At 42.0% G+C, this 26,282-nt stretch overlaps 1 protein-coding gene across 6 annotated transcripts in view; it reads left to right on the forward strand.

Annotated features, from left to right (window-relative positions):
• NT5C2 (5'-nucleotidase, cytosolic II) overlaps positions 1–26,282 on the forward strand; it is a 146,212-nt gene that overhangs the window by 5,038 nt on the left and 114,892 nt on the right. The window contains exon 1 of one of the 6 annotated variants that reach the window (XM_080640939.1): positions 4,869–4,976. The exons of the other annotated variants lie outside the window; for them this stretch is intronic. The gene's annotated coding sequence lies outside the window, so the exon portion shown is untranslated. Of the gene's footprint in view, positions 1–4,868; positions 4,977–26,282 lie in introns of those variants that run through there. 6 annotated transcript variants of the gene reach the window in all.

Consider the following 26,282-nt stretch of genomic DNA (forward strand, 5'->3'; position numbering starts at 1 on the left):
AATAAGGTCGGAATTCACACTCTATTGTGAGTATTTCAAATACTACTCCAAGTCCTCGGTGTTACCATTGTCATCTAAGGAACATTTACTGGTTCCTGGCTGCATGCCAGCTTCTGGGATTACCAAAATGAATATAGATAGAAATGATTTAAAATGTTTACTTTTTCAGATTAATTATTTTTTTATAAATGTGGAATCATATGCATTTTATATACTGTTTTGGACTTTCTTTTTTTTTACTTCGTACATTGTAGTCATTTTCCCACATTAGTGAGATAGATCTATTTACTTACCTTTACAATTGAGTATAGTGTTCAGTTGTATGGATGTGCTATAATTTGTTAAATCATTCTCTTGTTGGACTTGGTGTTATTTCCAGTTTTTACCTATGAAAAATATCCTAGCCCTGGCCAGTGTGGCTCAGTTGGTTGAGAGTCTTCCTGGACACCAAGAGGTCTTGGGTTTGATTCCCTGTCAGGGCACTTGCCCATGTTGCAGACTCGATCACCAGTGGGGAGGGGAAGGAGGTTTGCAGAAGGCAGCTGATTGATGTTTCTCTCTCTCCATCTCCTTTCCTCCCTTTAAAATCAATAAAAACATATTTTAAAAACAAAAATACCCTGCCCTAGCTGGTTTGGCTTAGTGGATAGAGTGTCAGCCTGCAGACTGAAGGGTCCCAGGTTCCATTCTGGTCAAGGGCACATGCCCGGGTTTCGGGCTTGATCCCCAGTGGGAGGCATGCAGGAGGCGGCCAATCAATGATTCTCTCTCATCATTGATGTTTCTATCTCTCTCTCCCTCTTCCTTCCTCTCTGAAATCAATAAAAATGTATTTTAAAAAATAAAAATACCCTGATTTTTAAAAGTAAAACACATTACCTGAGTGAAATCCAGACTTTATCTCTACTTTGCTTTAGTCAAACAACCAACATGTATTGAACACCTAATGTGTCTGATGTTGTTTGTGTGAGAGAAGACATGAGACATGGTCACTACCCCTTGAAGAGTTATGGCTAACTTGAGGTTCTAACTTAAGGACCACCATAAGGCATTATGTATTTTATTGCACACCATATATGCTAAATACTAAATACTCAGAGGGACCCCCCCCCCCGTTATGTGACAAGTTCTAGGTTACTTATTTTTTCTGCCAAGTTTTTTTACCCTCCACTAAAGATGCTTGAATGAACATATCATTAAGACAGGTGGGGAGGATCATGCTCCAAACTTTCTGGAAAAGGGGGGATATATTTTAAAAAGACACACAAAAGACCATGATATCAAGCTAAGTCATACTCTTATTTGTCCTTCGTCCATAAAAATTAAACTATTTCTACCTACATAGAAGATAAACAAAGAGTTTTGAATCCTTTGATATGGCTCAGTTGATGGTGACACATTAATTTATATGGTTGTAGTTCCACAGGTTTGTGTTTACAGAGTGTAGTATTGTGTTGTTTGATGCATAACCATTTCTCCCTTTTCACTTGTTCCATATTTTTTCTTAGGGCATTTGGGGTTTATTGATGACCATTCCTATTTAAAAGTAAAATCAAAACCAAAGTTACTATGTTTGACCTTAACGTTCCATCTGTGATTAAGTCCATCCAGAAGGCTCTGGGTATTTGTGTGGTGTTCTCTCTCTCTCTCTCTCTTTCTCTCTCTCTCCCCTCTATGTCTCTCTCTCTCTCATGCTTTTAGTCTTCCCAGAATTATCTCTTCACTCACCTCTCCGAAATCCAGTTAAGAAGTTAGGCAGAACTGGAGTTGCCGGGGCTCTGGGATTAGGAGAAATAGGAAGGCGTGCCTAACCAGTCACATTTCAGGACCTTGGACAGTTCCCTGGCTTTCCTAGAGTAGGTGCTTGCTTTTTAGGTGTCACAAAATGTCTTTTATTTTTATTTTTATTTTATTTTTTTTGTGGCATCTAAAAAGCAGATTTTTGCTGATGCTGAGAGAAAGGATTCTAGTCAGCAAATATTTCAGGATTATTAACTGCCTGGCTTTTAGAGACAAAGAGCTTAGAGGGCTCCCTTTCCCCCAGCATTTCTTGCACTTACTAGTACGTGTCTAGCAGTGCCTGAAAAAATACCCTTTAGTTCAACTCAGCAAACTTATGTGGGTCAAGCTTTTCCCTCCATGGAAAGAGAGCTGCCAAAATACAGATATACTCTGAGAAGGGGAACAAAGGGACTCCAGTTTGAGTGAGAAAATAATCTCTTCTAAGGGGTGGTCTCCATGGGGACTAGAGGAGAGAGCACCAGAGATTTGGGGGCTCACAAAGGACAGGAGAATGACAGGATGAAGTGGAGAAGAGAAGCATTCAGGGAAGTCTTGGGTCTCTGAAGGCAGACGTGGTGAGCTTTGCATTGTTCACGCCTGAGCACACAGACAAAGGAGAAGCCTCATACTTCCCTAAAATGAGACTTTTCCAAAGTCTCCTCTTCCATATACACATAGCAAGAGTCATTAGACTCATTTTTGAGAGGTACTTATATAATGATTCAATATACTTTGTCTTCTTTGTTCCTCACAACAAACAGGGTTTTATTATCTCCATTTTCCAAATGAATAAACGGAGAGGCTGGGTAACTTGCCTAAAGTATCACAGCTACAAAATGGCAGAGCTGGGTCTCGAACCCAGTTTCTCTAATTCCAAGCTGGTGTTTTTTCCATCATACTGTGTCCCTAATAGGGTCTTTGTGTATGTGGTAAAATATATATAACACTAGAGGCCCGGTACACGAAATTCATGCACGGGTGTGTGTGTTTCTCAGCCCAGCCTGCACCTTCTCCAATCTGGGACATCCCTCTCACAATCCAGGACTGCTGGCTCCCAACTACTCGCCTGCCTGCCTTCCTGATTGCCCCTAACTGCTTCTGCCTGTCAGCCTGATCACCCCCTAACCACTCCCCTGCCAGCCTGATTGATGCCTAACTGCTCCCCTGCCAGCCTGCTTGCCCCTAACTGCCCTTCCCTGCAGGTCTGGGTCCCCCCCACCAACTGCCCTTCCCTGCAGGTCTGGTCGCCCCCAACTTCCCTCCTCTGCCAGCCTGGTCATCCCTAACTGCCCTCCCCTGCAGGCTTGATCACCCCCAACTGCCCTCCCTTGCAGGCCTGGTCCCTCCCAACTGCCCTCCCCTGCTGGCCATCTGTGGTGGCCATCTTGTGTCCACATGGGGGCAGCCATATTTTGTGTTGGAGTGACAGTCAATTTGCATATTACTCTTTTATTAGATAGGATGATTTTTTACTATTTTAACCATTTTAAAGTATACAATTCAATTTCATTAAGTACATTGAAAATGTTGTGTAACCATCATCACTATTTATTTCTAAAACTGTTTTAACCCGAAAAAGAAACTTTTTATACATTAGTAACTCCCACCGCCTCCAGCCCCCAGTAATGCCTGTGTTCTGTCTGATTTTGACATTTCTAGATACCTCGTGTAAGTGGAATTATACAGTGTTTATTCTTTTGTGTCTGGCCTATTATATTTAGCATAATGTTTTCAAGGGTCATCTATGTTGTAGTATTCATTAGAATTTACTTTTTTTTATATAGCCTTTAGGGTCTTGTGGTTGCAAAGGCCACCAGAAATAATGAGGGATTATTGTAAGCAACCTTGTAAATTAAGGAAGACAGAAATCTCAGCCACATGGCTAGATGTTCAGAAATAGCCATATGGCTGGACTTATTGAAACTTAAATACAGTTTGGAATCCAATCAGCACAGCTCTAGGGACTAAAATATCTCCTTGCCCCTTTTGTGCCAGGAATTTGCTGTTTTCTGATACTCAGTTGTTTTGCCAACTTAGTGATATTTTGCTTTCACAGCTCCTGTATGGCCTGGCACTACCAACCACCTACCTCTTTTTCTATCAGAAGCAACTCTTAGGCTTTTGCTGATTCCATATTTCTATAATTTCAATGATATGCTATCCTTTCTCTCTTTGTACCCTTTATCTCCTGCACCCACTATCAACTGACAGACTCTCTCCAAAATTTGGGTTCTGTTTTCTGGTTGGCCTGGTTAATTGCAGTCATCTTATACTTTACCACTTCATAAGCCACCTGCATAATTAGAAGTCAGTTGCCCTTTATTCAAGCATCTTCCTCTGCTCTGATCAGTGGTGGCCAGGGTGACAAGTCACGTGCTATTGAATATGGCTCTTAGTGGTAAAGACCTGCCTATCTTGGGGGGAGGTTGGGAGCATGGCAGGCAGGCACCCAGAGAGGCATTGACTTCAGTCCTTTACATCAGCTCTGCCACACTGTGCTATAAGGCTGTCCATTGCTCTTTAACCCTATAGCCTGCATCTACTAGTACTTCCGTGATTCACAAGTCACAGAGCAGAGGTATATATATGACTGAGTTGATGTGTACTAAGGAGGCATTTCTGCACTTATATTTAGATTATACAAATAATTGCCATATGGTGATATATAGTTTGGAGTTGCTTGAAATATCCCTAACTTAACATCAAGCTGCCTATTTACAGTTTTTGAATGGGTTGTTTCTCTTAAGAATGAAAATCTGTTTTCAGTTCTCTTGCCAAGTCTGCAGTAATAGGAAGGCATTCAGAGCACAGGGCACACTGAGGTGTTCACAAATCCATGAAGTGGGTTCCATTTCCTCTAAACATAGGAAAAAGGAGACTGGATTCTTGGAAACAGGCATTTTTAGTTCTGTGACTGTGACAGAGAATATGGTGCTTACCAAATAGTACTTAAATATCTCATGCCCACGCTCTTCCTCCTACATTTCCCAGCCTCTCTTGTAATTAGTTGGGGCATGTGACTAATTCTGGTCAGAGGGCTGTGAGAATAAGTGATGCCTGTTCTCCACACTTTATCTTTCTAAAAGGTATCAGTGGAGTTGGTAGAACCCACAGTACAAAAGCAGACTGGATCCCTGAGTCATCAGCAGGAGTGGTGCAACCTGGGGAGTCTCCTGGCCTGCATAGGATTTTCTGTGAGTAGTAAATAAACCTCTGTGGATTATGCCCTGAAGATTGGGGTTTGGTTTGACTGTTACTGCAGCATAGCCTAGAGTCACCCTGATTAGTAAAGTTACTAGCCAACATTGTGAGCTTGGACAAGTCCTCATCTTCTTCTGAAACATAAGAGTTGCCCCAGCTAATTTCAAAGGTCACCTTCTAAGATTCTCTGATTCCTAATTGACCATGTCCTGTTTACTTTTCTGGGCAAGGTTTCTGTCCACTTCTTTTCATTCTTTCTGTCACCAAGGTATATTACATCTCACTTGAGCCATTTCAAAAGCCTTCTATGTCTTTAGGCTCAATATAGGTTATGTCACCTTCTTCCTCAGAAGCCTTCCCTGGCTACTCCACTGCTGCTGAACAAAGTCCACATATGTCTGACATTTGAGGTCCTTAATAATCTGTGGTTGCTTATTTGTATAAAGCTCTCTCCTCCTGACTATACTGTGATTGGGCTTCTTGAGGTCCAATACCATGTCTGGTTCAGTTTATCCTCCCACACAGCTAATGCTTATTGAAGTAGCAAATCAAATATCACCAAACTAAGAATGAAGCCCTAATAAATTTATAGAAACCACCAAGTGAATTTTAATGTTGATGTTTTCCAGTAGCATGCCTACTAGCAACATGCAGAACATGTGTATATTAAAATGCAGAGTATATGTGTGTGTAAAGCCCACATCCAATGTTGATTGAAGACTATGTGAAAAGTCATTGTGCGTAAGAGAGGTAAGGGAGTTACAAAGATGTTAGGCAAGGTCTCTGCCCTCCAGGGGACAAGGAGTCTGTTTGGGTTGGGGGTTGCAGGAAGCAGTCTGCTTAGAATAGCAATGGAGTCCTTAAAGTAACTTCCTGGGGACATCAGCAAAAGGAAACTACCATTTACATCTTACTTCTTAGTTCAAACAACATTTTCACAAGAATCCTGTGAGGAAGCTGATGAGAAAAAATATTGAGAGGTCAGGGATTTGCCCAAGGTTAAAAATCCAGGCTTCTAACTCAACAGCTTGTGTTGATCCCAACAACTTGTATTGTGCTATCCTCTCCAGGGTTGTCTCTCCAACAAGAGAAAGTATTATGGGCGCTTTCTCAACTCTAGTATATGGGCGCTTTCTCCCAGTTTAGAATACTGTTTAAAATCCTAAAGCTCAAAGGCTGAAGCTGGGATAATACAATGTTTATCGGGACCATCTAGTAGTTCCAGAAAGAAAGGAAGTGCTCAAAAACAAACAACAAAGAAAATTTTAAAAAGACGGGGCCTTGGCCAGTGTAGCTCAGTTGGTTGGGCACCATCCCATGCACCAGGAGGTCACGAGTTCTATTCCCCCATCAGGGCACATGCCCGGGTTGTGGGCTCCATCCCACTAGGAGGCTGCAGGAGGCAGCCAATATATGTTATGCTCTCGTATCAATGTTTCTCTCTTCTCTCTTGTTCTCTCTCTCTAAAAGTCAATAAACTATTAAAAAATAAATTAAAGATGGGGCATGTTTAAAGGACCTATGGGCCATCCTGAAAGATTCCCAATAGACAAAACTGGAACAATTTGAGCAACAAAGTAAATTGTGATGGTAATGGATTATGACCCAAAGCATAAAATAAACATCTATGAGCCCATACTGCTATAATTAAAAGATTGAATTAAATAAATAAATGGAGAAGAAGGAACAAATCTCCTTTATAGAAGAATTCTAATTAACACATGTAAAAAGAATGAGAGAAACAGAAAATCACATTAGCACACCACAGCAATAGTTGCTCCAGGCAAGATCTACTGGTGAAGTTAATATTAATGAGCAAAACTTTAAGGCAAAACAGGATATTTGCATAGCCTCAAAGTATAGACCCCCAAATATTTATTAATCATCTTGTTTTTAACATATGTCCAAAAATGCCTTGGTACTCCTCCCTCTACAATGTAAAGCTTAATTCCCCTCCCATTAAGTGTGGGCTAGATTTAGTGATATGCTTCTTTTTCTTTAATTTATTTTTTTATTTCAAGAAAACTATCCTATATAATAAAGAGGTAATATGCAAATTAATGCCTCATGCCCTCACAAGAAGGCTGCCTACAACCAGGCCGGCAGGGGGGTTAGTGAGGGACGACCAAACGACTGAACAGCAGGCTGTGTGGGGTGACCAGGCTGGCGGGGGGGCCGTGATGGGTGACCAGGCCAGCGGGGGGGGGGGGGGGCAGTTGGGCGTGACCAGGCCTGCAGGTGGGGCAGTAAGAGGTGACCAGGCTGGCGGGGCGGGGGGGCAGTTAGGGGCAACCAGGCCTGTGGGGGGAGTGCAGTTGGGGGCAACCAGGATGGCAGGGGGGCATTTGGGGGCGATTAGGCTGGCGGGGGTGGGGGCAGTGAGGGACTACTAGGCCAGTGGGGGGGGCAGTTGGGGGCAACCTGGCCAGCAGTGGGGGGAAGTTAGGGGTGACCAGGCTGGCAGGGGGGACAGCTAGGGGCGATCAGGCCAGCACACAGAGGCAGTTAGGGGCAATCAGCCAGGCAGGCAGGTGAGCAATTAGGAGCCAGCAGTCCAGGATTGTGAGGAATGTCCAACTGCTGGTTTAGGCCTGATCCCTAGGATCGGGCCTAAACCAGCAGTTGGACATCCCCTGAGGGGTCCTGGATTGGAGAGGGTGCAGGCTGGGCTGAGGGGACCCCCACCCCCGTGCACGAATTTCATGCACTGGGCCTCTAGTTTGAAATATAATAATGTTACATGCAATAAACATATCTTAAGAAAAATGATTTTAAATATAGTATTTTAAAATGAGTGTGGCTGTGTGCCAATAAAATTTTATTTACAGAAATCAATGTTACATGCATTAAATGATGTTATTCAAGAAAAACGATCTTAAATATATTATTACATGCAATAAATATTAATATTTCAAGAAAAAAAGGATTTTAAGTATAATAATATTACCAAAACCGTACTAACATAGTATGATATCACAAAAGTTGTAGGAAATATTAAAATTCTGCAAGTAACAGGATTACTTCTATTATATTCTAAAATATTTTTCCCTATTTTTGTTCATCAGTTTATGTTGTTCACAAATGAGTGAGATCATATTATATTTATCTTTCTCCAACTCGCTTATTTCACTTAGCATGATGCTCTCCAGGTCCAGCTGTTGCAAATGGTAAGAGTTCCTTCTTTTTTACAGCAGCATAGTATTCCATTGTGTAGATATACCATAGTTTTCTGATCCAGTCATTTGCTGTTAGGGCACTTAGGCTGTTTCCAAATCTTAGCTATTGTAAATTGTGCTGCTATGAACATAGGGGTGCATATATCCTTTCTGATTGGTGTTTCTGTTTTCTTGGAATATATTCCTAGAAGTGGGATTACTGGGTCAAATGGGAGTTCCATTTTTAATTTTTTGAGGAAACCCCATACTGTTCTCCACAGTGGCTGCACCAGTCTGCATTCCCACCAGCAGTGCAAGAGGGTTCCTTTTTCTCTGCATCCTCACCAGCACTTGTCGTTTGTTGACTTGTTGATGATAGCCATTCTGACAGGTGTGAAATGGTACCTCATTGTTGTTTTGATTTACATCTCTTGGATGATTAGTGACTTTGAGCATGTTTTCATGTATCTTTTGGCCTTCTTTATATTCTCTTTCGAAAAGTGTCTATTTAGGTCCTTTGCCCATTTTTTTTTATCAGATTGTTTATCTTCCTTTTGTTAAGTTGTATGAGTTAGTGACATGCTTCTAATGAATAGAGCAGGAGTCAGCAAAGAGCCAAATGGGAACTATATTAGTTTCTGTGAGTTGTACAGTCTCTTTCATAACAATTTACCTCTGCTGTTGTAGCATGAAAGCAGCCCAAGAGAATATGCAAATGAATGAGTGTGGCTGTGTGCCAACAAAATTTTATTTACAGAAAGAGGCAGCAGGCTAGATATGGCCTTGCAGCCATAATTTGTGACCTCTGGCATAGTAGTCCTGCCTTACAAGAAATGCTAAAGGCAATCCTTCAGACTGAAATGACACTAGACAGTAATGCAAAACCACATGAAGAAATAAAGAATGCCATTAAAGGTAATGCCATAGGTAAATATAAAAGACAATGTAAATGTTTTTGTAACTCTTGTTTTTCTCTTATTTAAATGATAACTACATAAATCAGTAATAATGAACCTGCATCAATGGGCACACAATGTATTAAGATGTAATCTGTATGACAATAATGGTACAAAGAAGGGGGGAAGGAACAGAGGTATATGGGAGTAAAATTTTTGTTTTAAAGACCACAAGGCTGATCTTTTTTTTTTTTAAAATATGGTTTTTTAAATTGATTTTAGAGAGAGGGAGAGGGAGAGAGTGACAGAAACATCAATGATGAGAAACACTGTCTGGGCTACAATGAACATCTTGAGTAATAAAATTCTAATTCTCACCCATTTGGGTGTGGCTCAGTGGTTGAGCATCGACCCAGGAACCAAGAGGTTATCAGTTCAATTCCCATTGAGGGCAGTTGCCCAGGTTGTGGACTCAATCCCCAATGGGGGACGGGCAGGAGGCAGTCAATCAATGATTCTGATCATTGATGTTTCTCTCTCTACCGCTCCCTTCCTCTCTGAAATCAATAAAAAATATATTTTAAAAATATATTCATTATAATTTCAATTGTAGTTGTCCACAATCTAAGGACAATGATTAAGAAATTAACTAAAAAATATGTGGTAAAAAGAAAAGGCAAGGGAGTTAAAATGGTACATTTAGAACACATCTAATCAACACAAAAGAGAACAGTAATGGAAAAATGGAGGAACAGAAAAGACATAAGACATATTTTAAAAAATAGCAAAATAACAGATGTAAATCCTACCTTATGATCCACTACATTAAATATTAATGGATTGAACATTCCAATTAAAGGATAGAGAATGTGATAATGGATTTTTAAAAAATGATCCAATTACATGGTATCCATAAGAGATTCACTTTAGAGAAATCAAGATGGTGGCATAGGTAAACACCTAAACTGCTGCCTTGCACAACAATTTCAAAACTACAACTAAAAGACAAAATGGACATCATCCAGAACCACAGGAAGGCTGGCTGAGTGGAAATTCTACAACTAGAAAGAAAGAGAAAAGCACACTGAGACTCACAGGAGCTGCAGGAGGCAGAGGTACGGAGGCACGCGCAGAGAGGACTGGCAACTGAGTACGCGGCTGGCTTTCTCAATCAGGAGGGAGACAAAAGCTCCCAACTGCTCTGAACTCCAGTTCCAGGCGAGACTCTGGGGACCCAGACTGATACGGGGTGAAACTGGACTGTCTGGCAGTGGGCGGAACTCGAGGGCAGCTTTCTCTCAGAGGTGCTTGCAGCGATTACCGCGGGACACTGAGACCCAGGGGACTCTTAGGGCAGGGCTGACGGGAAGCCATTGCTGTTTGCTCCGCCCTGAGACTCCACCCCGAGACTCTGCCCCATCCAAACTGAGCGCAGAGGCTTTTGCATATGAATGGCCTGGTCCTTTGAATTCTAAACTTACCTAACAAACTGCAGCTGAGTCAGTGAGTCCCAGAACATCCAAAAGAAGGCCCAAGGCCCCGCAGCAGCTTGCATTGCTTCACAGCTAGGCCTCATCTGGGCACCTCCAAAACCCAAACAAAGAAGAGGAATCTGCAGATATCTCCGTAGCTCCTGCTGGGTGGCCTCAGGCAGAGGCTATATTAGTACCTCCTTGGAGATCCCAGAGCCAGTATACCCACGGGTCAGAGTGGGACCATCCAGATTACAACTCCTCAGATCCATAAGGGACACACTCAGGGGACAGACTCAGTGAGCACCAAAGCCCCATTGAAGCAAGTCTTGTCTCATAAGGGTGTATCCAGCACAGAAGTTCTCCTAGTGTAGACACAGCTGATCCTCACAGCCAATTGGCCTGGAGGTCAATTCCTCCCAGTGATACCAACAACAATCAAAGCTTAACTACAACAAGACTGTGCACACAGCCCACAAAGGGGTGCACCAACAGTGTCCACCTCAGGTAACCGGGGAGGCTGAGCCACTGGGCCCTATGGGACACCTAGCATACAAAGCCACTCTATCAACTAAGGGAAGCAGCCAAAATGCGGAGACAAAGAAACAGATCACAAATGAAAGAAATGGAGGAAAGCAAATGACTGGATATAGAGTTGAAAACCACGGTTATAAAGTTTTTCAAGAATTTTCTAGAAAAGGCCGATAAATTTAGTGAGACCCTCGAGGATATGAAAAAGGACCAACTAGAAATTAAGCATACACTGACTGAAATAAAAAATAATATACATATACAGAGATCCAACAGCAGACTAAAGGATCATAAGAATCAAGGCAAAGATTTGAAATACAAAGAAGTAAAAAACACCCAACCGGAAAAACAAAAAGCAAAAAGAATCCAAAAATATGAAGATAGTGTAAGGAGCCTCTGGGACAACTTCAAGTGTACTAACATCTGAATTATGGGGGTGCCAGAAGAAGAGAGAGAGCAAGATACTGAAAACCTATTTGAAGAAATAATGACCGAAAACTTCCCCCACCTGGTGAAAGAAATAGACTTACAAGTCCAGGAAGTGCAGAGAACCCCAAACAAAAGGAATCCAAAGAGGACCACACCAAGACACATCATAATTAAAATGCCAAGAGCAAAAGACAAAGAGAGAATATTAAAAGCAGCAAGAGAAAAACAGTTAGTTACCTACAAGGGAGCACCCATACGATTGTTAGCTGCTTTCTCAACAGAAACTATGCAGGCCAGACGGGAGTGGCAAGAAATATTCAAAGTGATGAATAGCAAGAACCTACAACCAAGATTACTCTACCCAGCAAAGCTATCATTCAGAATTGAAGGGCAGATAAAGAGCTTCACAGATAAGAAAAAGCTAAGGGAGATCATCACCACCAAACCAGTATTATATGAAATGCTGAAAGGTATTCTTTAAGAAGAGGAAGAAGGCCGAAACCGGTTTGGCTCAGTGGGTAGAGCGTCGGCCTGCGGACTGAGGGGTCCCGGGTTCGATTCCGGTCAGGGGCATGTACCTTGGTTGCGGGCACATCCCCAGTGGGAGGTGTGCAGGAGGCAGCTGATCGATGTTTCTCTCTCATCGATGTTTCTAACTCTCTATCCCTCTCTCTTCCTCTCTGTAAAAAAGCAATAAAATATATTAAAAAAAAAAAGAAGAGGAAGAAGAAGAAAAAGGTAAAGATAAAAATTATGAACAACAAATACATATCTATCAACAAGTGAATCTAAAAATCAAGTGAATAAAAAATCTGGTGAACAGAATACACTGGTGAATATAATAGAATCAAAGGCATAGAAAGGGTGTGGACTGACAATTCTCGGGGGGAAAGGGGTGTGGGGGGTACAGGAAGAGACTGGACAAAAATTGTACACCTATGGATGAGGACAGTGGGGGGGGGTAAGGGCAGAGGGTGGGGTGGGAACCGGGTGGAGGGGAGCTATGGGGGGAAAAAAGAGGAACAATTGTAATAATCTGAACAATAAAGATTTATTTAAAAAGAGATTCACTTTAGATTCGGAGACACAGATAGGTAGAAAGTAAAAGGATAGAAAAAGATATTCCATGCAAACATTAACCGAAAGAGAGCTGGATTAGCTATACTAATATCAGACAGAATAGACTTTAAGCCAAAATTCTTATAAGAGCCCTGGCCTGTGTGCTTAATTGGCTGGGCATCGTACCATGCACCAGGGAGTTGTTGGTTCAATTCCCAGTGAAGGGCACATGCCTGGGTTGCAGTCTTGGTCCTTGGTAGGATATTGTACTCTGCATTGATGTTTCTCTCTCCTCCTCCCACCCCCAATAAATAAATAAGCTATACTTTAAAAAAATCTAAAAAATTGTTACAAGAGACAAAGAAGGATATCATATAACCATTGAGAGGAGTTGGCATAGGAGATGAAATTTATTCTGTTGATTTATTATCAGACACTCATGGGTTCAAACACATTCTCTACCACTTACTAGCTGTATGACTTTTAACCTTTTGGAAGCTCAGTTTTGTCATCTATAAATTGAGATAATATTTAATTTGCAGTAGAGTTGCATTAGAATTATCATGAGGCATGTTCGTAAGAGTACTCAGCATTGTACCTGGTCCATATTAGGCACTCTAAAGTATATAGCTTTTAAGGAGTCCTGTCGATCATTTCAGTTCATGCTCTGGAGCCCAGAGGAAACATTAAGAATACCAGTGCATTATATCAAGGAGCCAAAGTTTGGAGAGAACTACACACATCATATAATCAAGTACAGGCTGTGAGTTCTGCAGAGGTTAAGAAGTGTGAGGGAGAGCTGGCTGGTGTGCTCCAGGGTGGCCTTCTGGAGGAGGTGGGCTTTGAGCAGGTCTGAAGGAGGTTTAGGGTTTGGATGAGCCACTGGTGGGGAAGTGGAACAGGATGAGCAAAAGCGGTAAGGGAAATTTAAGAGTACAGAAAGAAGACCGGTCCTTCTGGAATGGAAAGTCGAGCTTGGCGAATGTCTGGGGATAGTGAGTGATTTCAGGTCAGAAGGAAAAGCCCCTGGAGGCGGGAACCTTGTGTTTCCCAGGCAATGCCTGATTTTCCCCACTGAGCCCTGAGAGTACCCAGCAGAGACGCATCAGGTTTCTGGGCTACCACCAGGGAGCAGTATGACCCAACAGCTCAGCTTGGAGCTTCTCAGTTCAGTTCATTTAGAACTTTTTTTTTTAGTTCCGATTTTGTGCCAGGAGCTGAGCTAGGAATTTAAAAGTATCTCTCCACCTACCTAAGGATCTAACATTTGTGCATTTTCCTTGGAGATCTCTTTTCATACTGACCACTACCCTGTGTGGTCTCCATGTGTTAGTCTCATCACCATGGAGGAACGGATGTTGAGGGTTTTAAGTGAATTATTGAAGTTCAAATGGACTGTGAGAGAATCTGAATTGAACTCAGGGCTATTATCTCCATCCTGTGCCCTCCACTATAACCTACATAAGGACATTAGCACAATAATGACTTATATTAATAATTATTAAAAACCAATGTTAGAATTTCAGTTTGAGAAGATGAAAAAGGTCTGGAGATGGATGATGGTGATGGCTGCACAACCTTGTGAATGTACTTAATGTCACTGAAGTGTACACTTAAAAATGGTTCAAATGGTGCCCAACTGGTGTTGCTCAGTGGTTGAGCCTTGACCTATGAACTAAAAAGTCACAGTTCGATTCCTAGTTGGGGCACATACCCCAGTTTCAGGCTCCATCATCCTCAGTGGGGGTGGGGGGTGGGCGTCGGGGAGGGGGGAAGCATACAGGAGGCAGATGATCAATGGTTCTCTCTCATCATTGATGTTTCTATCTCTCCCTTTCCCTTCCTCTCTGAAATCAATAAAAATATTTTAAAAATAAATTTTGTTATATGTATAGGTTACCACAATTTAAAAATAGTAACTACTATTTGAAGGACCTAAGGCAGAATCAGAATTGAATATTTTTACATCAGTTGTCAAGCAATAGTTTAAAATGCATGTTTTCTAATTAATAAATAGTCATTGATAGCTAATAGTGGTGTTTTAATTAGTTTGTTTTTTTAATCCTCACCTAAGGATATATGTTTATTGATTTTAGAGAGAGATGAAGGGAGAGAGAAAAAAAATCAACCTATCTACTGGTTGACGACTGGTTTACTCCCATATGCACGCAACCAGGGATCGAACACACAACTTAGATATGTGCCCTGACCAGGAATTAAATCCGCAACTTTTTGGTGTACAGGAAAATGCTCCAACCAACTGAGCCACTTGGCCAGGGCCATAGATAATAGTTTTATTTTGTTTGATGACAACGATAAGTAAAGAATGTATATTAATTGAAATGCTGTAAAAATTGGGATATTAAAATATTTTATAAATAAAAGCCAGATTACAGAAATCAGAAGACACTGTTTTAAAGGTGTTAGTAAGGATGTTCACTTTTTAAAAAAATATATTTTATTGATTTTTTACAGAGAAGAAGGGAGAGGGATAGAGAGTTAGAAACATCGATGAGAGAGAAACACTGATCAGTTGCCTCCTGCACACCACCTACTGGGAATGTGTCCGCAACCAAGGTACATGCCCTTGACCAGAATTGAACCTGGGCCCCTTCAGTCCGCAGGCCGACACTCTATCCACTGAGCCAAACCAGTTAGGGCAGGATGTTCACTTTTTAAAATGTATATAGAAAAATATATAGGAAGTTCAAATGCACTGTGGCTGTTACTGTTCCTCTTAAAATGAAAAAATAAAAATGGCATTCATTAATAATGGTAGTTAATATTATATATTAGTAGCTGTCTTTTTAAAAGCACTTATGAAGTTATTAATCATTTAATTCTCACAACCACCAATTAAGTACTATTATTCCCATTTAACAAATAATTTAATCACTTGATCTGTCTTACCCTTCCACCCCCAACAACTCTAGTATAGGCTGTGATGTGCACCTAATTAATGTGAAGTGTGATGTTGTGGAAAGACCATGGGTTTTTTTTCTTTTTTTTTAAACATATATTTTTATTGATTTCAGAGAGGAAGGGAGAGAGATAGAAACATCAATGATGAGAGAGAATCATTGATTGGCTGCCTCCTGCATGCCCCACACTGAGGATTGAGCCCGCAACCCAGGCATGTGCCCTTGACCGGAATCGAACCTGGGACCCTTTAGTCCACAGGCCAACGCTCTATCCACTGAGCCAAAGCAGCCAGGGCAAGACCATGGTTTTTGGATCTGACTGACCTGGAACTGACTGACCTGGAACTAATATGGGCTCTGCTGCTTTATCAGCTGAATGTTTTTGAGCAAGTTACTTAATCTCTCTGTGCTTCAATTTTTTCATTTGTAAAATAAAGATAATAATAGTACCTACTTCAGCTCTAACTGGTTTGGCTCAGTGGATAGAGCGTCAGCCTGTGGACTGAAAGGTCCCAAGTTCAATTCCGGTCAAGGGCATGTACCTTGGTTGCGGGCACATCCCCAGTAGGAGGTGTGCAGGAGGCAGCTGATTGATGTTTCTCTCTCATCGATGTTTCTAACTCTCTATCCCTCTCCCTTCCTCTCTGTAAAAAATCAATAAAGTTTATTTAAAAAATAATAAAATAATAGTACCTACTTCATAGGGATGTTGTGATGAGCAAATGCAATAATGTAAATGTAAAATGCTCAGCACAGTGCTATAACATAGTAATCACTTTGAAATGATGGCTGTTGTTATTTGCACACAGTAGAATGCTCAGAAAATAATAAATAAATGGATGGGTGTGTCTTGAGAGTACCTGGAATAGCCCTGGCCTTCCTGGGGGCAATGGAAGGAGTCACACAGCAGAGGGAGGGTATTTGGCCCAATCAACTTAGTTCATGGAGTGATAGGACTGGATATGGTTCTTTGAGTCTAATACCATCATTTTACAGAGAAGCCCAAGCCCAAGAAAGAGAGTAAGTCACCACTTCCTGCCACTCAACCAGGAAGTTATCATGAGAAGTAGTCTGGTATGGTGAAAGCCTCTCCTCAGGGTGGGTGAGTCAGGCCTGGATGGCCTCAGATCTTTTCTGAGAGGTGTTCACCTCTGCCCTTCTTTTTTTTTTTTTGCAAGAGTGGCCAAGAGGATCATGAAACTGGGAAATGGAAAGTTTATCCTAGTTTCTAGGGCAGGGAGTAAGGAGAGGCCAGGGGAGGAACCCTGAGTACCCAGCCCTAGCACACCTTTGGTTAATATTTACTCTTTCTCCTTCCTCAGCTCAGAAACCGAGGGGAAGTGAAGCAGCAGCTTGTGAGGCAAGATCCAAAGGGCTCAGAGAAGCTTGTTCCTGTGAGAGATGATTCAGCACAGGCCTCAGAATCCCAGGGAGTGTCCCCCAGCCTGGATTCTGCATAGGCCATGCCACTAGGTGGGCCACTGTGTCTGTTACTGTTCCTCTGCTCAGGGGAGATTCAGTCTCCTCGGAGCCTGAGGATATCCTGGCAGCCCCCAGCTAATGAGTGTGTAGTAGAATCAGGGTCCTTGTGGTTTGATCTCCCAATAATGCACTTCCCCTTGAAGAGACTCCCTCATGTCTTGCCTGGATACAGTGACCCTTCTTTTCTATAGACTCTTGTCAGTACCACCTCCAGACTAGGCTTTCTAAAACAGAAGTCATGGCACTCCCAGAGAGTAAGTACCTCACTGCCTGTACATTGAGCTCCAGACTCTTTTTATTTTATTTTAAATATTTCAGAGAGGAAGGGAGAGGGAAAGAGCAATAGAAACATTAATAATGAGATGAGAGCACCGAAACCGGTTTGGCTCAGTGGATAGAGTGTCAGCCTGCGGACTGAGGGGTCCCGGGTTCGATTCCGGTCAGGGGCATGTACCTTGGTTGCGAGCACATCCTCAGTGGGAGGTGTGCAGGAGGCAGCTGATCGATGTTTCTAGCTCTCTAACCCTCTCCCTTCCTCTCTGTGAAATATCAATAAAATATATTAAAAAAAAAAATGAGATGAGAAACCAAGATGGCGGCATAGGTAAACACCTAAACTGCTGCCTCGCACAACAATTTCAAAACTACAACTAAAAGAGAAAATGGACATCATCCAGAACCACAGGAAGGCTGGCTGAGTGGAAATTCTACAACTAGAAGGAAAGAGAAAAGCACACTGAGACTCAGAGGAGCTGCAGGAGGCAGAAGTACTGAGACGCATGCGCGGAGAGGACTGGCAACTGAGTGCCCAGCTGTTTTTCTCAAGTGGGAGGGAGACAAAAGCTCCCGACTGCTCTGAACTCCAGTTCCAGGCGAGACTCTGGAGACCCAGACTGATACGGGGTGAAACTGGACTGTCAGGAAAGAGAAAAGCACACTGAGACTCAGAGGAACTGCAGAAGGCAGAGGTACCGAGGCACGCGCGGAGAGGGAGGACAACTGAGTACGCGGCTGGCTTCCTCAAGCGGAAGGGAGACAAAAGCTTCCAACTGCACTGAACTCCAGTTCAGGGCGAGACTCGGGACCCAGACTCATTCAGGGAGAAACTGGACTGTCTGGCAGCAGGCAGAACTTGAGGGCAGCTTTATCCCAGAGGTGCTTGCAGCGATTACCACGGGACACGGAGACACAGGGGCCTATTAGGGCAGGGCTGACGGGAAACCAATGCTGCCTGCTCCACCTTGAGACTCTGCCCCATCCAAGCTGAGCACAGAGGCTTTTGCAAGTCTTGTCTCATAAGGGTGTCTCCAGCACAGAAGTTCTCCCAGTGTAGACACAGCTGATCCTCACAGCCAATTGGCCTGGAGGTCAATTCCTCCCAGTGATACCAACAACAATCAAAGCTTAACTACAACAAGACTGTGCACACAGCCCACAAAGGGGTGCACCAACAGTGTCCACCTCAGGTAACCAGGGAGGCTGAGCCACTGGGCCCTATGGGACACCTAGCACACAAAGCCACTCTATCAACTAAGGGAAGCAGCCAAAATGTGGAGACAAAGAAACAGATCACAAATGAAAGAAATGGAGGAAAACAAACGACTGGATATAGAGTTGAAAACCACGGTTATAAGGTTTTTCAAGAATTTCCTAGAAAAGGCCGATAAATTTAGTGAGACCATCGAGGATATGAAAAAGGACCAACTAGAAATTAAGCATACACTGACTGAAATAAAAAATAATATACAGAGATCTAACAGCAGACTAGAGGATCGCAAGAATCAAGTCAAAGATTTGAAATACAAAGAAGCAAAAAACACCTAACTGGAAAAGAAAAAAGAAAATGAATCCAAAAATACGAAGATAGTGTAAGGAGCCTCTGGGACAACTTTAAGTGTACTAACATCTGAATTATGGGGGTGCCAGAAGAAGAGAGAGAGCAAGATACTGAAAACCTATTTGAAGAAATAATGACTGAAAACTTCCCCCACCTGGTGAAAGAAATAGACTTACAAGTCCAGGAAGTGCAGAGAACCCCAAACAAAAGGAATCCAAAGAGGACCACACCATGACACATCATAATTAAAATGCCAAGAGCAAAAGACAAAGAGAGAATATTAAAAGCAGCAAGAGAAAAACAGTTACCTACAAGGGAGCACCCATAGGATTGTTAGCTGATTTCTCAACAGAAACTGTTCAGGCCAGACGGGAGTGGCAAGAAATATTCAAAGTGATGAATAGCAAGAACCTACAACCAAGATTACTCTACCCAGCAAAGCTATCATTCATTTATCTGAATTGAAGGTCAGATAAAGAGTTTCACAGATAAGAAAAAGCTAAGGGAGATCATCACCACCAAACCAGTATTATATGAAATGCTGAAAGGTATTATTTAAGAAGAGGAAGAAGAAGGATAAGGTAAAGATAAAAATTATGAACAACAAATACATATCTATCAAGAAGTGAATCTAAAAATCAAGTGAATAAAAAATCTGATGAACAGAATACACTGGTGAATATAGTAGAATCAGGAGCATAGAAAGGGTGTGGACTGACAATTCTCGGGGGGGAAAGAGGTGTGGGGGTGCGGGAAGAGACTGGACAAAAATTGTACACCTATGGATGAGGACAGTGGTGGGGGTAAGGGCAGAGGGTGGGGTGGGAACCAGGTGGAGGGGTGTTATGGGGGAAAAAAGAGGAACAATTGTAATAATCTGAACAATAAAGAGTTATTAAATTAAAAAAAAGAAACATTAATAATGAGAGAGAATCATTGGTTTATGCCTCCTGCACCCTCCCCCCCCCCCCCCCGACTGGGGATCGAGCCCACAACCCGGGCAGGTGCCCTTGACGGGAATTGAACCAGGGACCTTTCAATCCGCAGGCCAATGCTCCATCCACTGAGACAAACCGGTTAGGGTGAGCTCCAGACTCTTAAGCACACTGTGGTACTGACCAAAATTTCTGCCTCATCCCAACTCCTTTTCCCAACATACACCCCATACTCTAGCTCAGGGCTTCTCGGTATGGTCTCTAGACCACCTTATTCGGAATCATTGAGGACACTGGTTTTAAAATGCAGCTTCTTGAGCCTACTGTATCAGTTGCTCCTGGGACACAGGAATCTGCATTTTAGTGATACTGAGGCTGATTCCTATGCAGACTGCCGTTTAAGAACTGCTCTGCCAAACTAGACTGTTATGTTTCCTGACAGTCTCTGGGCCCTCCGTGTCCTTTCTCAGGCTGTTTCTTTTTCTAGAATGCCCTTCCTGCACTTCCCAACCTGGTGTACTCTGTGTACTCTGAGGTTCGTCTCACACGTCTGCTCCTCTGTGCTGCTTCCCTCAAATCTAGGTTCTCTTTGTGTGTGCACACAATCCCACTGCAATTTCTACCTACCTCTGCTCTAAGATTTTTATATTGTGTCAGGGTTGGCTCCTGTACTTGTCTGTGAGCTCCATAAAGGCCATAGATAATTCCTTTTTGAATCTCCAGGGCCTATCAAAGTACATGGCAGAGAGAAGGCATGTTTGCCTCAGTCTAACTCAGAAAGGTAGATTAAATACATTTTGTAGCTGACAGAACCAGGATTTATGGTACAGGTTCTTGCTTCACAGTTTCCGTCTGTTAACATGCTCTAAATGTTTGTTCTACCCTTGAAGGAACTATGGATTTATATTTTGGTAAGAGGTATTTAGATTAGCCATGAATTAAGACTTAGAATTATTTTTTTTAAATCCCCAAAATGTGACTCTGTTAGGCTAAGGAACTACTTGCTCTTGATCTCTTTGAGCATAGAACCCACCAGACTTTTTGCCCACCTCAGATCCGTTCCTGAGGATCATCTATCACATAATTCTTGACCTTTTAACCCTAGTGACATAATTACCATCTCAGCCAGACACACCCTGGACCTTGTCATGACTCATTCAGCTCAGAAGTGCCAACATACTGGTCTCTGACTAGAATTTCCTTGCCTTCAGCCTACTTTTTCCACTCCCAGTTCACCTGCTGTCTGACATCATGGCTCCCTGGATCTCTTTTCAAAGCTCCAGCCCCTGAGTGGCCTCCTTTTTTCCTCCCCTTCCTCAGGCACCTGCTCCTCTTCTGTCTGAGGCAACCCCTCACCTGGGCACTGGACTCCATTTCTCCTAAACCATGGGCACTCTGCACCATCATCATCACCTTTTCCTACATCTTTAGTATCTTTTCTGGCTCTTTCCCTTCCACACATAAAACACTGCCAGGTTTCTCTCACCTTTGTGACTGCCTTCCTCTAGCTATTAGGCAATTAAGGTTCTGGGACCAATTCCGATGTGTGTGGGGTTTCCCTACACCACCAAGCAATTCTTAGGAGCTGGTGTCATAATTCAACTCAATTCTGACTCTCTCTACCTAGACATAGCATCAGATCCCACCAGTTGAGAACTCAGTCTCACAAGACTGCCCCTACTTCACATGCCAATCACAGCTCAGGTTGTTACCTGCCCTTCTTATGGACTGTTATAAATCAGAGGTTCCCATGATCCCCTTTCCGTCTTGGTACTAGACACCACTGTTCGCCAGTCCCTCAGGTCAGGACTTTGGGAGTAGGCTTTGTGTCTTCATTCTCCCCCACACCTCATCCAGCCATTCACCTTTTAAAAATCTCTAGTATCTCTACCCTACATCTCCCCTGCCATTCGCCTACATTATCAGGCTCTTATTAAGTTTTTTGTTTGTTTGTTTTTTGTTAATCCTCAGCGAAGGATATTTTTTCCATTGATTTTTAGAGAGAATGGAAGGGAGGGGAGAGACTCAGAGAGAAAAACATTGATGTGAGAGAGAGACATCAATTGGTTGCCTCCTGCACATGCCCTAACTAGGGCCAGGAATCAAGCCTGCAACTGAGGTACATGCCCTAGATCAGAATCAAACCCAGGACTCTTCAGTCTTCAGGTCAGCTCTCTATCCACTAAGCCAAACCAGCTAGGGCTGGTTTTTGATCCTGGAATTAGCTTTCTAACTGGTCTCCTCATTGAGTCTTTCACACCTCTAATTTATTAACACTATTGCCAATGTTTTTTTCCAACAATTTTTTATTGTAGTAAAATACACAACACATAAAGTCTACCATTTTAACCTGTATAATCCAGTGGCATCTAGTATATTCACATTGTTGTACAATCATCACCACCTTCCAACTCTAGAACTTCTTCATCTTCCTAAACTGAAACTCTGTACCCAATAAACTATACCTCCCCATTCTACCTCCCCTAGTTCCTGGCAATTACCATTCTGTTTTCTATCTCTGTGAATTTGACAGAGGTACCTCATATAAGAAGAATCATACAGTATTTGTCTTTTTGTGACTGGCTTATTTTACTTAGCATAATAAGGTTCAAGTTTCATACATGTTGTAGCATGTGCCAAAATTTTCTTCCTTTTTAAGGCTGGATAATATTCCATTGTATGTATACACCACATTTTATTTATTTATTTATTTATTATTATTTTTAAATATATTTTATTGATTTTTTACAGAGAGGAAGGGAGAGGAATAGAGAGTTAGAAACATCGATGAGAGAGAAACATCGATCAACTGCCTCCTGCACACTCCCCACTGGGTATGTGCCCGCAACCAAGGTACATGCCCTTGACTGGAATCGAACCTGGGACCCTTCAGTCCGCAGGCCGATGCTCCATCCACTGAGCCAAACCGGTCAGGGCTATTTATTTATTTTAAATACGTTTTTATTGATTTCAGAGAGAGGAAGGGAGAGGGAGAGTGGGATAGAAACATCAATGATGATAGAGAATCACTGATCAACTGCCTCCTACATGCCCCCTACTGGGGATCGAGCCGTAACCTGGGCATGTGCCCTGACTGGGAATTGAACCGTGACCTCCTGGTTCATAGTTCGACACTCAATCACGGTGCCACATCAGCCGGGCCCTTTTATACTTTTTAGATAAATAAACAATACATTTGTGAAAAATTATTAGTGCTCATTGGAAAGGAATCTAAGCAAGGTTTGGGTATTCATTAATGAAGAATTTGAACAAAATAGTAAACCAGAAAAGAGGCAGTAAGATTTGATTATATAGAGACTTTTTGCTCTAAGTTGAATAAGGGGTGTTTTCCAGGTGTAGGGAGGACACCATTCACATAGGAGATTTACTTCCGGTATTCAGGGAAACAAGGGAGTGCCAAGGTGTCCTTCTGGTACTAGATGCTGGTAAAGTAACCTTAAAATTTTTAAAAATAATTTCTATTTTTCAATTACAGTTGACATGCTTTAAAAAACCTAATATTTTATATTAGTTCCAGGTGTGCAACATAGTGAATAGACATTTATATAACTTGTGATGTGATCACCCTAATAAGTCCAGTAGTGTCCATCTGACATCATACATAGTTGTTACAATGTTATTGACTGTATTCCCTATGCTGTACTTTTTAAAAAATTTATTAGAAAGGAACAACAACAGCCTGTAATTATTGGAATCGAGAGGCTAGGTCAGTGGTCGGCAAACTCATTAGTCAACAGAGCGGCAAACCGCGGCTTACGAGCTGCATGTGGCTCACGAGCTGCAGTTTGCCGACCACTGCTCTAGACAACTGAACTGCTGGGCTAGGGCCCCTATGCTTACTGTATATGCCTACTCTGATTGTTTTTATAACTGTCAGTCTGTACATCTTAATCACTTTTTCTGTTTCATCCATTACCTCAACCCCCTTCTCATCTGACAACCATCAAAATGTTCTCTGTATTTATGAGTTTGTTTCTGTTTTGTTTATTTTGTCTTCTAGATTCCACATATAAGTGAAATCATATGGTGTTTGTCTTTCTCTGTCTGACTTATTTCACTTACCATAATACCTTCTGGGTCCATCCATGTTGTTACAAATGGCAAGATTTCATTCTTTTTTTATGGCTGAGTAATATTCCATTGTATATATGTATCATCTCTTTATTAATTTGTCTATTGATGGATACTTAGGTTCTTCCATATCTTGGCTATTATTAATAACTAGAGGCCCAGTGCACGAAATTTTGTGCACTGGGGGGTTTCCCTCAGCCTGGCCTGCATCCTCTTGAAGTCTGGGACCCCTTGGGGGATGTTCGACTCTGGCTTAGGGGAGCAGGCCTAAGCCAGCAGTGGGACATCCCTCTCACTCCTGGACCTCTTGTTCCTTACTGCCTGCAGCGGAGGTGGGAGAGGCTCCCGCCACTGCTGCTGCACTCCCTAGCTGTGAGCCTGGCTTCTGGCTGAGCGGCGCTCTCCCTGTGGGAGTGCACTGACCACCAGGGGCAGCTCCTGCATTGACTGTCTGCCCCCTGGTGGTCAGTGCACATCATAGCAACCAGTTGTTCTGTTTGGTTGATTTGCATATTAGGGTTTTATTATATAGGATACTGCAATGAACATAGCAATGCATATGTCTTTTAGAATTAGTGCTTTGGATTCCTTCAAGTAAATACCCAGAAGTGAAACTGCTGGGTACTTCTTTATTTCTTATTATAGCCTTTGTTTTGAAGTCTGTTTTGTCTTATATAAGTATTGCTACCCTAGTTTTGTTTTTTTTCATTTCCATGAAATATCTTTTTTCCATCCTTTTTCTTTTAGTCTCTGTGTGTCTTTTGGATCTGAAGTGAGTTTCTCATAGGCAACATATGTATGGGTCTTGTTTTCTTATCCATTCAGCCATCCTATGTCTTTTAATTGAAGTATTTAATACATTTACATTTAAAGTAATTATTGATAGGTATGTAGTTATTGCCATTTATTATTCATATTTATGATCTTTTTTTTCTTCTTCTTAAAGAAGTCCCTTTAACATTGCTTGTAATATTACTTTGGTAGTGATAAACTCCTTTAGCTTTTTCTTGTCTGGGACCAAGTGACTTTAATTCAAAGTAATTAAAATGCCGTTGTGGTGTATTTTCAGGCAGCCTGCCTTGAACTCTGATATATGAACATGAGTGTATAAATATCTCTTCAAGGCCATGCTTTTAATTCTTTTAGATACATAACTCAGAAGTGGAATTGCTGGATCATATGGTAATTCTATTTTTAATTTTTTGAGGAACTGTCCTACTGTTTTCCACAGCTGCTGCTCCAGTTTATATTCCTAACAGCAATATACAAGGGTTCCAATTTTTCTACACTCTTGCCAATACTTGTTATTTTCTGTTTTTTTCATTTGTTTGTTTTATAGCCATCCTATTGGATATGAGGTGAAATCTCATTATAGTTTGATGTGCATTTCCCTAATGAGTAGTGTTTTTCAGCATTTTTTCATGTGCTTATTGGCCATTTGTATATTCTCTTTGGAGAGACATCTAGTCAAATCCTTTATCAATTTTTTAAAGTCCTTTAAAAAATACGTTTTTGCCCGTCCGGCATGACTCAGTGGTTGAGCATTGACCATGAACCAGGAGGTCACGGTTTGATTCCCATTCAGGGCACATGCCCAAGTTGCAGGCTTGATCCCCAGTGTGGGGTGTATAGGAGGCAGCCGATCAATGACTCTCTCTCATCATTGATATTTCTGTCTCTCTCTCCCTGTCCCTTCCTCTCTGAAATCAATAAAAATATATTTTAAAAATGTGTTTTATTGACTTTTTAGAGAGAGAGGAAGGAAGAGAGAGAAACATCGAGTGGCTGACCCCTCCCTCTACCCCCCCCCCGGGGGGGCCACCAGCCCACCAGAGACCAAACGCACAACCCAGGCACGTGCCCTGACCAGGAACCAAACTGGTGACCCTTTGGTGTACGGGACTACGCTCAATCAACTGAGCCACACTAGCCTGGGCCCTTTGCCCATTTATGAATCAGCTTTTTTGGTTTTTTTTTTTTTTTTTTTTTGGTTGTTGTTATCAACTGTAGGAGTTCCTTCTCTATTCTGGATAGTAACCCCTTACCAGATATATGATTTATAAATATTTTCTCCCATTCCATGGGTTGCTCTTTTACTCTGTTAATAGTGTACTTTCATGCACAAAGTTTTAAATTTTGATGTACTCCATTCTATCTATCTTTTCTATTGGTGGTTCCTTTTTCTTTTTTTTAAATATATTGTTTATTGATTTTTTACAGAGAGGAAGGGAGAGGGAGAGAGAGCTAGAAACATTGATGAGAGAGAAACATCAATCAGCTGCCTCCTGCACACCCCACACTGGGGATGTGCCCGCAACCAAGGTACATGCCCTTGACCAGAATCAAACCTGGGACCTTTCAGTCCTCAGGCCGACGCTCTATCCACTGAGCAAACCGGCCAGGGCAGTGATTCCTTTTTCTTTCTTTTTGTTATTCCTCACCAAAGGATATTTTTTTTTTCCCCATTGAGTTTTAGAGAGAGTGGAAGGG

The sequence above is a fragment of the Plecotus auritus genome (assembly GCF_963455305.1).
Source record: "Plecotus auritus genome assembly, chromosome: 9".
In the NCBI taxonomy this organism is placed as follows: domain Eukaryota; kingdom Metazoa; phylum Chordata; class Mammalia; order Chiroptera; family Vespertilionidae; genus Plecotus; species Plecotus auritus.